The sequence below is a fragment of the Perognathus longimembris genome, chromosome 23 (genome assembly GCF_023159225.1).
Source record: "Perognathus longimembris pacificus isolate PPM17 chromosome 23, ASM2315922v1, whole genome shotgun sequence".
In the NCBI taxonomy this organism is placed as follows: Eukaryota; Metazoa; Chordata; class Mammalia; order Rodentia; family Heteromyidae; genus Perognathus; species Perognathus longimembris.
In genome coordinates this window covers 21737270-21751289 of record NC_063183.1, presented here as the reverse complement: position 1 = coordinate 21751289, position 14020 = coordinate 21737270, and the positions used below count along the sequence as shown (strand labels likewise).

At 43.7% G+C, this 14020-nt stretch overlaps 1 protein-coding gene across 1 annotated transcript in view; it reads right to left on the bottom strand.

Annotated features, from left to right (window-relative positions):
• Rora (RAR related orphan receptor A) overlaps positions 1–14020 on the bottom strand; it is a 711223-nt gene that overhangs the window by 457554 nt on the left and 239649 nt on the right. The window lies entirely within an intron of this gene.

Below are 14020 nucleotides of genomic sequence, written 5' to 3'. Positions count from 1 at the left end.
CCTCATTTCCCTTTGCTGGGCTTCATATGAGTTTTGTGGCTTCCCATTTGTCCACCTCAAGAGGACAGATAGGAGAGGAGGTGATGTTCTTCACATTCTCCTGAACCAATCTGGATTGTCAAACTTTTCTCGGAAGCTCCCAAAGTAAATAGAAACAGGCCTTTCTATAGAATGAGGTGGGGACAACAGTCTGAAACTAGGATTTAAGCTTCTGGATATTTCTTCCCAGGTTATAGAACCACTTGGTTTCATCTCTCACCAACTGCTACAAAGACTACACAAATTTTCAGCCCCTCCTTTCTTCCCTCCAAAAAGACATAATTCAATAGATGTGTTTAAGAAAAATCTTTGAGCCAGGCGCTGGTGGTTCAAACCTTTAATCCTAACTGCTCTGGAGGATGACAATTGAGGATGGTGGTTTGAAGCCAGCGAGGTAGGAAAAGCCCATGAGACTCTGACCTGTACTCAACTAACAAAAAGTTGGAAATGGATTTGTGGCTCCAGTGATAGAGTATTAGCCTTGAGCAAAAAAGCTAAGTGACAGTGCCTCAGCCCTTATTTCCAAAACTGGCTGGCACACACAACACACACACACACACGCACGCACGCACGCACGCACACACACCACAAAAATCCAGTATTGACATAAAAAAGAGACATGGAAAGATGGAAAGAGGAAAAAGAGGTAGGGAGAGAAGGAGAAAGAGATTTGTGGTTTTTATCCTAAAGTCATTAGCTTAAGGAGTGATGCAATTTATTGAAGATGCTGCTCTTGTAAACATTTCTGTAGAAAGGACAGCCACCAGGACCATGTGAGCTTGTCATTTTTACCCACCCTCTTGAGACCACAGTTGGCTTTCGCTTAGGCAGGAGGTATGGGAGTTGCAAGTGCCCTTGAAGCAGCCACCCAGCTGAAATTGCATATATATACATCCTATTAAAACTAAAATACCTGTTCAGAAAATAGGCTGATGGTTTGGCCCACTGGAATAGCTGCTTAGATGGAGGCCCTGCTGCTCTGATGGGAGGGGCAGGCACAGAGGGGTCAGGTGACCAAGAAGGATGAACTGCTGACATACCAGTTTTGCCTTAAAATCCATTGTCACTGTATCACAGCCCCAGTACACATTTTTCCCCTCTAAAACAGTTCCTTCTTTTCCTCTACACTATGTCCAAATTCCTCCGGATGACTCCTTTGGAATCCCTCTGGATTCCAGCACATTCTCTACATCCAAGAAACCTTCTGTTCTTTGTTCTTCCCATATCACAGCCTTTATCATCGTGGTGGCTTTTAAGCCGTGTGCTTTACAGAGATTCTCTCAAATTACCTCAAGCTACCTCTGGAGGACTGATACCATTACTCCCCTTCCCAGATGACAACTAGGGAAACTGAAGGACAAAGAGGTTAAGGCAACATGGCCAAGGTCACACAGCAAGGAAGAACTAGAGCTGGGATAGAAGCCAAGACCATCTGTCTCCAGAGTCTCCAGTCTTAAGTACCATTCTACAGAGTCATTATTCATCCTCTCCTCCCACCCCATTCTAACCATTCCATCCACATTAACCACAAATCCCATCTCTTTCAGGAAGACATTCTCAGAGCCCTTGACCTCCCTTCTTCAATGAGCTGATACCCTCACACTCCATTTCTTTATCTGTGTTGTGTCAGGCTGACTTTTGTGCATACGGATTCTGAGTGCACTGAGCAACTAGAGGTCAGGGAAACCAGAGATCACATTTCTATTTGTCCCAGCACCCTGCATAATGTTAAGTACAAGGTTGCTAAAATATTATGCTCAATAAAAACCTATTCCCAGTAGCAATTATTCACAGAGGAGCTCTCTGATGACCAATAAAGACACAGGTCCAGCCTCAATCTTCCCATCTTGGAGATTACAGACACAGCAGGTACTTGAAGCCAAGATCCACAGGGAGAGCAAAATAAGTAGAAGAAACTGGGAGACAGCAAGGGAATAAATGTACTCTTTATCTGACTTATGTAACTGTAACCCTTCTGTACATCACCTTTATAATAATAAAAAATAAATTTAAAAAAATGAGAAGAAAATGTTTACTATCCCATAATATCTCGACAGAGACTTGTGAGTCAACTGTCGATAACCTGAAGAAAGTATGCCTTTATGGGCTTGAGGTTTGGCCGAAGTGCCTTTGGCCAAAGCTATGAATGGGCTAAGAGGCACTTTGTTTTGAGACACTCTTCCTGGCTATGCATAAGCCAAAGGAAAAGAGGGAAGAAGGAAAAGAAGCCATTATGGCTTTAACGGTTTAATCTGCGGATATACATTGTCAAACCCGCCAGCCTCCAGAAGCACTGAGAACCTCCAGCTCCAGCCAACGCAAGCACATGCTAACTTGATGATCAAGGTAACAAGGTACAGATGGAGACTGAAGGTGAGTGCAAAATCCTCCTCCGGTTTACCTTCGGTGGGGTCTCAGCCTGAAGGCACTAACTGCCCATGGCATCACTCGAACCAGCTTAGTCATATAAACCACCAAAAGTCTGCAAGCCAACATGAGGAAGGTGCTGTTGTTGGGCCCAGGTAGGACACAGAATGCTAGAGGGGCAGACTCTGCTGGAACAATGGCCAGGCTTCTAGGTCCTGACAGAGGACACTTCCCTCTCTTGCTGTGGTCACATTGCTAGTTGAGGTCTGCTTTTGAACTTTTAAGTTCCTTTGCTTTTCTGGAAGGTTGACTGGGGTATGATTTTTTCCTCTAATGCCTTGAATTATCACAGTTCAAATGATTATACTCTCAGCACTTTGCCCAATAACTACAGAAGTTTGGTATTTCCTGTCCTGCCTAGAAAATGACTCGGCAAAGGAATAAGCCTGAACCTGGCTCTTCAGTCTTTTATCATCATCATCATTATCATCATCATCATCATCATCATCATCATCATCATCATCATTTTTAATGCAGTCATTCATTCATTCATTCATTCATCTCATTCTGCTTTGCCTTCTAACTGTTGGAAGAGGAAGAGGAGGTTGGTGTCCGTGGATGGAAATATTTGTAAAGTTCTCTGATGGTATTTATGGCAACATGAAACATCCGGCCTTATCTTAAACCATTATCACCTGTTCTCAAAGGAACACAAGGAACAGAGAAGCTGTTCTTTTCTGAGAGTAGCCCAAGATATGGCATATGAAGTCTTGGGAGTTGTAGTGGTGACTAGATTCCGCATCATACCTGCCCTCTATCCTATCTACTTCTGAGCCTACCTTGGCACACTTGTGCAATATTTTAACCACCACAAAATGAGTACTTGGCAGTGCTACTGTGTGCACCTGCCCAAACACGAATGTCAACATCGGTGATAACCACAGCTCCCAGTAGCCACAGGCTGTAGTGCGCATCACAGTGGTTATATTCACGGCAATGGTAGGGTCTTTTCTACAAGGGCTCATAACTACATGGTGAAAATGTAAGACTTGCCCAGAATTGGTGAAGGTAATGGTAGAAATAAGTGAGAAATGAATTCTAAGGAAGTTGAGTGGCTATAGGAAAATAGCTGACAATGGTTCTTACTTGAAGTCAGGAGAAATAGGCCTGGAAAGCAGCTTTGAAAAAATGCATTACCACCACCACTACCACCCCACTTCTGGGACCCCTGGAACTAACCATCCTACCATGTCCCCAACACTGAGACATGTTCCTTGCATATTATCACGTAGTCTGAGGCAGACAGCGTGATGGTCCCTCAACCCTATGTTCAGACAGTAAAGAACCTGGTCCCATAATGATCAATCAATAGGTGAGAGCCGTGATAAAAGCTTGTGATTTCAACAGCCATGAGGAATGATGGAGGCAGAAGCAATGATAGTGAATGATTAAAATTAGCCAAGCTTGGAGGGAGCCTAAAGAGGTTTATATGTGAATTCCCTTTGGCCTGAGACCAATGGACCATTTCTGGCTGTGGTAGAAAAGAAGCTGATCTCATGGTTTTGTTTTACTGGCCTCCTGAGGCTGGTCAGCTGGCAAAGAGGTGTCCTTCCTGCTATACTGATCTATACTCCTCTGCTCTTACTTTCCCTCAGCCTCCTCCAAGTCCTTTCTGACCACTCTCTATCTACATGTGGATGGCAGTGCTCTGCTCTGCCTTAATGCTACACAACTCAGCAGAAATGGCCGAGTGAGACCAGCACGCTGGCACATTCCCAGGGACTCTGGTAGACAGGTGCGGATTTCAGCTTTCGTTAGCAAAATAGACATTCAGGTGTGACTTCGTCCTAGCTGCAAGAAAAACCTGGGATGAGGCTCTCTGGGCAGGACATTCAAGTGAGGGGAGGCTCATCAGTGAGTGGTTTAAAGTCAACAGTTTCTATCAAAGGAAAACAAAAAAAACACCTCTAGTCCTGGAGTTTGAACTCAGGGCCTCACACTTACTTGGCTTTTTTTTTTTTCCATTCAAGGATGAATTATGCCTCTACTTCTGTTTTTGGTTTGGGGGTATTTATTTTTTGCGGGGTGGGGGGAGGGTTGTTGGTTAACTGGAGATAAGAGCCTCTTGCATTTGTTTGTCCAGGCTGGCTTTGAACCAGGTTCCTCAGATCTCAGCCTCCTGAGGAAGCTAGGGTAACAGGTGTGAGCCACCAGCACCCGGCTCTATTAAAATATTCTTTAGACCTTACTTAAGGTTATAGAGAGACAAGGATTGCAAGGTGTATTTGCAGGCAATAGTCTACCTTAATTTTGAATGTTTCCTCATTTAAACCTGCTAAAGCTCTGTGAGATGGAATGACTTTCTGTAAGAGAGTGGAGAACCATAACCCAGAAAGTCTTCCTAACTTGCCCCTTAGTGCTACCGTTTGATTTCAAAGCGATGTCCAGCTGACTCCTCTGTGTGGTCTTCTTACCCTGCTGAGGCTTTGGGGGATGGAACTTACAATCTATATCCAGGGGCTCATAATCCATGGTAGACAAGGCACTGCCACCATGCCTACCTAATGAGTAGTGGTCTGAACCAGATAACCACAGACCAGCTTGCTTTTTTACAAAGCAGGGAGATGGCTTGAATTGAACTGGTCCTCTTTCTAGAATTTAGGATGCTGAGGTAGAAGCCTGTTGGCAGAAGGCTCTGGAGACCTTTCCTAAGCAAATGAGTCTGGAGAGCCACACGTTACAAGGGTGAGGGGCTGTGGAGAGGATCATTCTGAGACTGCATTCCAGGGCATTCACGGTAGCCTCATATCCTGGTCCTGACGAGGGAAGGGAGAAGCACAGAGACAGCAGAAATGCCTGAGAAGCATAAGGCAGGCATAGGGCTGCCTTGCCGAGCAGCTTTGGGGTGAAGCATTTGGCTGGCCCTTCACACACAGTGGTAGGAGCCATATGCCAGGTGAGCTTATGAGTATGCCAAAAGAACTTAGGGTATGACATAGGTCTCTGCACCCGGGCCTCTCAGCTGTAGCAGGAGTGGCCAGTGAAGCATCAATATGTTGGCTTCAGGGGTTGGGGGCATGGCTCAATTGGTAGAGCACCAGCTAATGAGTCAAAGTATCAGGTACCAAGTTCAAGTCCCAGTCTTGGACCAAAAAGAAACAAATAAACAAGCTATGCTGGCTTTTTGACATACCTGGGAGCCATTCTGTATGTGAGGAGAAATCATGTAGGAGAGTCCTGGGAATACTAAGTTACAAAAGTTACACTGAATGATGTCACATGAATAGTGCCGCTGGAGTCTCGTTGGATGACAGAGAGATACTCTTCCTTTTTTTTTCTATCTCTCTGGCAGACATGGAGTGTCAATTATGAAGGAGGCACAGATGGGGAGTCCAGAGCTATTGCAAGGACTACAGGATCAAACTCATGGGTGAGTGTGCTCCATCTGGGAGGGAAGGCAGGAACTGACAGCAGCGATAACACAGGAGAGAAGGCAGTGACAGGGTCGCTTGGTTCCTCCTAGCACTTGAACCCCTTAGACTACTTGAACAACACTCCTTCACCTTTGGTCAGGTGTTGGTGGGCACCAGTGGAAGGATAAAGTCTTCAGTCTACCTCCATGGTCTCAAGGTCTGAAGAAATAGCAAGCATAGAATTATGAGAGGACACTGGGTTTCTAAACTAATGACAAGGGTAACTACACCTCAGTTCTTGATGAAGACAACATTTCAAGCCTGCAAGATTAGCATAGCCAGGGGCTCATGTCGTGTGGCAGGTTTTATACCTTTAGAGGTGTAGTAAAGAGCCATGTCATGTCACTGGAGTTGTTAGTGTTTGACCTCGCATCTTTGAGATCAGGCCTCACCCTCTCTTCCTAGTTTAGTTTAGTGAAACTGCCCTGTCAGAGAGCATCCCAGTGACAGGACAGGAATGCCCAAGAGTCACCTACTTAGTTCCACCTTGTCTCTTCCCACCTATTTGTGTCCTGTTGTTGTTCCAAAGACCATGGGTGGCTGGGGCACAAGTCCAAATGTAGAATTAGTAATGGTTTCTGCCCACTGGGTTTGAAACCCTAAATCCTGGCATTAAGGAAATGCCAAGATGTATATAATTACAAAGGATAGAGTCTTATACTGGAAGCACTTAATATGTCTGAGAGAAAGAAGGAACTGGCCCAACAGGAAGCCATATTGCTTCTTGTAAAACAAGACAGTTCAATAAACATCACATCAAGGGGAAGGAATCCTCTGGAGAGGGCACAGCCTCTTCTACATTGATGAAGTTATTAAAATGCAAAGAGGGTTGCACCACTGCATCTTGTTTTCTCTGTGTGCAAGAGCTGTTTTCTTTTTTCCAAGCATTAAACTTCCTTCTCTTCCTCCCTCCCTCTCTCTCGTCCTCCCTCCCTCTTCCTTCCCTCATTTCCCTTCCTTTCTTCTGTCATTCCTTCTCTTCCCTTCTTTCTCTTTCCTCCCTTTGAAGTATTCATTCTTCCTACTCAAAACTTTTACTTTTTTCCTACTCAAAACCTGACTAACCACCCTATCTCACACCTTTATACTTGCTACTCATGCTCCCTGGACAGGTCAGTATATTCCCAAGCCACAAATTAGCATTTAACTTATGTGTATTAGCTAGAACGAACTTACAAATGTAGAAGTAAATACTTCTGGGCTGCATGCAAGTGTACACAAATGTATTAACTGAAATCGATTTTCAGGCGCAAGCATTCAAATGGTGTAATTCTTTAGAAAGTCTAACTCACAGGCCAGTGGAATGAATATGAGGAAACAGGTATCCAAAAGGTGTGTGTGGGGGGGGGAGGGTAGACAAATGGAGAGGAAGGGGTAGAATACAATCATAAAATTTAATGCATATCCTACAAAACTAAGAAAATGGAGGGGAGTGGTAGGGTTGGGAGAGATGAAAAAGAATAAAAGGGGTGACATAGATCAAGATGTATACATGTGTTGAATGGTAATTCTAGTACAACTACATAAAGAAAAATAAAGCACTATAATGACTTAATGAAAGTACCACAGAACAAAAAAAAATGTGTATTGGGTTACTAGTCTTGTTATATCAGAGTACTCAAAACTGTTTATTTCCACAAGTATTTATTGCCATCGTTGTGGAGGCTCTATGTCAGAACAGAGGTCTCGTCAGATTGCTTTCTTGGGCACGTTGAAAGGAGGATCTGTTCTATGTCCTTCTCTATGGAGGGCTTTTTTCTCTGTTTCTTCTTCCTGGATCCACATTTTCTCTTCTTACTTGCTTTTTTTTTTTTTTTTTTTTTGCCAGTCCTGGGTCTTGGACTCAGGGCCTGAGCACTGTCCCTGGCTTCTTTTTGCTCAAGGCTAGCACTCTGCCACTTGAGCCACAGCGCCACTTCTGGCCATTTTCTGTATATGTGGTGCTGGGGAATTGAACCCAGGGCCTCATGTTTACGAGACAAGCACTCTTGCCACTAGGCCATATCCCCAGCCCCATTTTCTCTTCTTATAAAGATACCACTCATACTGTCCTATGGCTCGTCCTAATTATTGTATTTTAACATCATTAATTTTGGGGGTGGTATTTTGAGACAGCATCTCACCATGTACTTCAGACTGACCAGGAACTCACCAAGAAGATCAGGCTGGCCACAAACTCACCATCTTCTCCCTGCCTCGTGATCTCAAGTGCTATAACTACAGAACCTAGCCTAATTTCTATAGACCTAATCTTTATAGACCCTGCTTATAAATACGGTCCCATTCTGGGTACAAGGTTTAAGGACTTCAAATATCAATTTTTGGAGGGTGAGGTAGTGTCACCATTCAGTGCATGGTCTGCCCAAATAGCTTTATGATTCATTTCTGAAAGACCAGTCTTACCTCCTCAGCCACTTTACAACATCAACTGAATTATTTGTTTCAAATTTCACAAAATGTTATGTATTGGATAGTTGGCACTGGTATTCACACCTGTAGTATGAGTTACTCAGGAGGCTGAGATCTGAGGATTGTGGTTCAAAACCAGCCTGGGCTGTAAAGTCTGTGAGACACTTATTGCCAATTAACCACCAGAAAACAAGAAGTGGTGTGGCAGTTCAAAATGTTAGAGTGCTAGCCCTGAACAAAAGAGTTCAAGCCCCATTATCAACAACAACAACAATAAAAAAATGTAGAGTTGGTTAGCCTATACCTAGAACAATACCTGGCATGTGGCAGGCATGTATTTACATATTAGACAAATGAATAGATGACTAGAAAGTTATACATTAAGATGGGATGATAGCCCTTTGGCCTTCCAGGGATCTGCTTTGCTTTTCAAGAGGAACTTGTTCTCAACATTGGCTGTATAAGGTAAAGCTTCTATGTGTCTGGTCAACATGTTATGTTCCAAATATGTGGCATTAGCCAGGGAAGTCCATGCAATAGCAAACCAATAGGCAATCAAAAAAACACTCTTTGAATGTGATTGAATAGAATTTTGATTATATAGTTTAGCCAAGGAAGTCAGCCCAAGTCAGTATCAATTTTCACAGTTCAAGCCAATCTTCCCAACTTGGAATTGACGTCTGAACTGTCAATCCCTTTCTCGTATTGTTTGCAGGGCCACGAATCCTGTGTCATACTTTTAGGGCATTCCAATCTCCTGTCATCTCAGCAGAATTCTCTTGGAGACACCCTACAGTAATGCATTATACAAAAATGATTATCCGTGGATATAATCTGGCCAAATCCACTATCTTTCAATAGGGCATCGATGTAGATTATAATTAATAGCAGAAGTTGAAGTTAAGAATCTCTCAGGGCACTCATTACTAAAGAGCCTTGCTATTTGAGTATCTATATCTTGAAAGGGAGTTTTTTTTGTTGTTTTTTTTTAGAAGAGTGTGGCAAGTAACTATTGATAAAAATATATGCATGCATATATGTGGACAGCAACTGCATGTATGTGCACATGTTTATAAGTATATGTTTTAAAGTATTATGTGTTTTTATTAGCACCTATTTCATCAGCATCACCCCTAAATATGACCAATCAAAAGAGCTTTAAAGGGAATCACAGCATCAACAAAAAATGACCCCAGCAAATGGAGCTAGGCTCTCCATCCCTGGTTATGACTGTCATTATGACGTATTCTTCTCTCCATCCAAATGACTGATGGCCTGTAATTTACTGCTGCTGTTGTTCTGGCACATTCTCTCAGAAGCACACTCATCCATGAGCCCCCTGCTGAAAAACCTCCAGCCTCCAAGTGCCATAGGAAGCAGACTTTGGCATTTTAGCAGCTCACAGACTGGGTCATCCATAAAAGTTTAATTTCCTAAAAATATGCAGTGAGGTGCTTTTCCTGAATGAGATGGCTTCTGGCTCATCAACATATTTATGGGAGTAAATAGAAGGAGGATCGGTAAGTCAGGAATCTAATCAGCTATCATCCAGCCCATCTGGTTTAATTAGAGAGCCCAGCAGCTTCTCAGACACCTTTGAGGAAAAAGCTTCAGAACTGGCTCTCGTAAAGGCAGGGGGGCTTCTACATGGGGCTTTCAATGTGTCATAAACTTCTCTGTCCCCACAGAGGCCCTCATTAAATTCCCATCAGAGAACAAGCCTGAGACGTATCCATGCTTGCTTGTTCAGGACAAACAAAACGTAAGCGTGGCTTAGAAGACCATCACACTGGTCATCTAGTCATTCCATAAGCTTCAATAAACCAAGTATACATTGGTGCCTACTCAGTGCAGGAATTTAGTGAATGACACTCCGACCAGTCCTGATGGGGTAGACCAGCACAATTTCTAAACCCTGAGACGTACACTAAGATCGCGAGGCAGGTCCCAGTGTCTAAATGACTCTCATAGAGGGAGCATCTGAAGCAAGTAAAAACAGAGGAATGAGGAACATTCTAGAATAACAGTTCATACATTCAAACATGTGCCAAAATCAATGGGAAGACCTGTTAAGATAGAGAACACTGGGCCCCATTCTCAGAATTTGTGACTCAGGAGGTCTGATGTGGAGCTGGAAGATTTGCATTTCTAACCAATTTCCCACTGATTCTAATTGTGCTAGCTAAGGGACCATATTTTGAAACTAGGCCATTGGTTCCAACCCAGGCTCAGAATGGAATCACCTAGGGGTTCCGACAGCTAGTAAAGTCTGAGTCCCACTCCAGAGATTGAGATTTAATTGGTTTCGTGTACAAAATAGATCAGGAATTGTTTGTATTTTAAGAACCTCAAACTCACAGAAAAGTTGCACGCATAGTGTACCTTTAAAAAAAAAAGTGAGGGGCTGGGGATATAGCCTAGTGGCAAGAGTGCCTGCCTCGGATACACGAGGCCCTAGGTTCGATTCCCCAGCACCACATATACAGAAAACGGCCAGAAGCGGCGCTGTGGCTCAAGTGGCAGAGTGCTAGCCTTGAGCGGGAAGAAGCCAGGGACAGTGCTCAGGCCCTGAGTCCAAGGCCCAGGACTGGCCAAAAAAAAAAAAAAAAAAAAAAAAAAAAAAAAAAAAAAAAAAAAGTGAGGGGCTGGGAATATGGCCTAGTGGCAAGAGTGCTTGCCTCATATACATGAGGCCCTGGGTTCGACCTCAGCACCACATATACAGAAAATGGCCAGAAGTGGCGCTGTGGCTCAAGTGGCAGAGTGCTAGCCTTGAGCAAAAAAGAAGCCAGGGACAGTGCCCAGGCCCTGAGTTCATGGCCCAGGACTGGCCAAAAATTAAAAAAATTTTTTTAAAAAAGTGAGCCATTTGACAATTGGCTATTTGTTGACCTATTATTGTAAAACTCCTTTCTTTATAGTCTATGTGCTCTTTTGCATCATGTTCTGATATGAGTTTCTTCATTCTGATGGTTTTATTTTAGTTGTGTAGATGAAAATACAGACTATAAGCTGGGCACTGGTGGCTCACGCCTGTAATCCTTCCTACACAGGAGGCTGAGATCTCAGGATCGAAATTGAAAGCCAATCAGACAGGAAAGTCCATGTCATTCGTATCTCCAATAAACTTCTGGCTTTAAGTGGTAGAGTGCTAGCTTTGAACCCAAAGTAGCCCAAGGACTGTGCCCAGGCCCTGAGTTCAAGCCCCAGGATTGATACAAAAGCTATATCATGACAGGGCTTTCTCATTGGTCTTCAGGGAAAGGAGGAGGTGAGTGTCTAATCTGACACGTTAGCTCTGAAACCTTGTGCAAGTTCCCCTGTTACAAAATAAATTTCCATCTACCTCCCATTCATATATCAGAGCCCCAGCCCCTAATTTGTCTGCATTTGGTTGAGGGGCTTCCAAGGAAGGTTAAGGGAGGTGCTAAGGGTGGGGCTGACCTGCTAAGATTAGTGTCCTTATGAAGGACTCCTCTGTGTCACTCAACCCCAGTGCACAAAGGTCACGTGACCACACAGTGGTCACATGCCCAAAAGCCAGGAGAAGAGGTGGCAGAATGAAACCTATTCATCTGGTACCTGGTTCTTGGAATTCCCAGTGTCTAAAACTGAGACAAATAGAAATCTCTTGTTTAGGATGCCTGATCTATGATCCTCTGTTAGAGCAGGCCAGTCAATTTCCTACCCATACATAAAATGGATTATAATGGTCCTATTCATGAAAGCCTAGTGAAATTTAAATGAGAAGGAAACATAAAAGTACATGGCAAGATTCCTGGTTCTTAGCAAATGCTTTATCAGGGTAAGCTATTTCTTTTTTTTTTTTTTTTTTTTTTTTTTTTTTTTTTTTTTTTTTTTTTGCCAGTCCTGGGGCTTGAACTCGGCCTAAGCACTGTCCCTGGCTTCTTTTTGCTCAAGGCTAGCACTCTGCCACTTGAGCCACAGCGCCACCTCTGGCCCTTTTCTGTATATGTGGTGCTAGGGAATCGAACCCAGGGCTTCATGTATACAACGCAAGCACTCTTGCCACTAGGCCATATCCCCAGCCAGGGTAAGCTATGTCTGTTAATTCATTTGTCCTCAAGCATGCACATTCCCACTCCTCTGCCATTCTCCATAACCAACTTAATTCTATAAACATTATCCAAGCAGGTCTCTACATCAAGATACTAGCTAGCTTTAGGCTATAGGCCACAAGGAGGGTTTGCCTTAAGTTCAAAGCCAAGAGTGAGCCAGAACCAGTGGTTTATAAAACATAAATCCTTGTTAGCTGGAAGGATGTGATTGGTACGACTATGGTTCAAGACCAGGCGGAACAGAAAAGCCCAGGAGATTCCATTTCAATGGAACAAGCTGGGTATGGTAGTGAAGACCTGTCATCTCTGCTACGATGAGAGGTTCACAGTAGGAGGGTCATATTCCACGACACTGGTCAGGAAGCAGGACCCTGCCTCAAAAAGACCAGTGCAAAAAGGGCTGGAGGCACAGCTTAGCAGTAGAGCACCCACCTAGCAACAATGCCCCAAGTTCAAATTCCAGAATCACAAACACATGAAGCCAGGAGTGTGGAGACACTGCCTACTGCTGGCCTCGGTGAAGTTGTTTTAGATTCCACATCTAATAAAGGGACTGATTCAGAAGAGGAAACAGGAGCTTTGAAACCTGTTTCACAGCATTGGCATACTGAGGAAATGAGTAAATCATAGGATTAGATCCAATAATCCTCTGTCTCTCCCTTGGTTTATTATATTTATATGGTAATCCATCTTCTCCCCCAGCTTGCCAGTAATTAGCTGGGACCCTCCAGTCTAATATGGGTCTTTTTTCCCCTCTTTCTTTGACTATCAGAACCCCCCGCCCCGTGTTGGTTTCAGGTACTAGATGTGAAAGAACTTTAAAGCAAGTAAGTAAAAATGAAAGGTTCCACTGAAATTCAGACAGGAGAGGGAGAGAAACATTCCCGAGCCCTGTGCAGTCATGTCTTAAAAGCAATGACGCAACTGACTCATGTTGGAAAAAAAGAAAGAAAAGTATAGTCATCATTTTATACCTCTTTTGGGAGGTATACACACAGAAGAATAAATTCCTGGAGAAGAATTAAGCTAAGAGGAGGAGTCTAAATGAATCTGACAAGAGAAAACTCTGAAGAGTCCAATATTTCACCCATGTCCATATTTAAGCATTGAATGGCACACCAGGTCACAGGGGAGAGAAAAATCTAACCTTGGCTGGGGTATTTTCAAGAGTGAGCTCTCTTGTTATCTCCCCTAACTTACCACTTGCACCTCTATCACTGCCTTGTCAGATTTCCTTTTTGAATCAGAGATTTCAAGTATGTTCCCTCTACACAGCGAGTTCCTTAAGGGAGGGATTCTATCTCACAGATCCTGGGGGCTTCCAGGATGTTGGAAAAAGCAGGCACTCACTTAGCCTCCTAAGTCTGCAGGTCCCCACCTGCAAGAGTGAAAAAGTAAAGTAGGCACAGAGATATAGGACATTGAGGTGACTGGTGGCTGGTGGCGTTGGGGGTGGGGTGGGGGGGGCGGGGGTGCCACAAAGTGCTTTTCTATTTCTGCTGGAAATTTCCACTCTGAGGATTTCTTACCATCTTTCTTTATGATTCTTTTCCTCATCTCACTGCAATCCTTAAATGCTTTCTCTTCCCCTTTATCATTCTTGACCTCAGGAGGAGCCTTTCTATTTATAACTACCAAGCTCCCTCTCCTTCC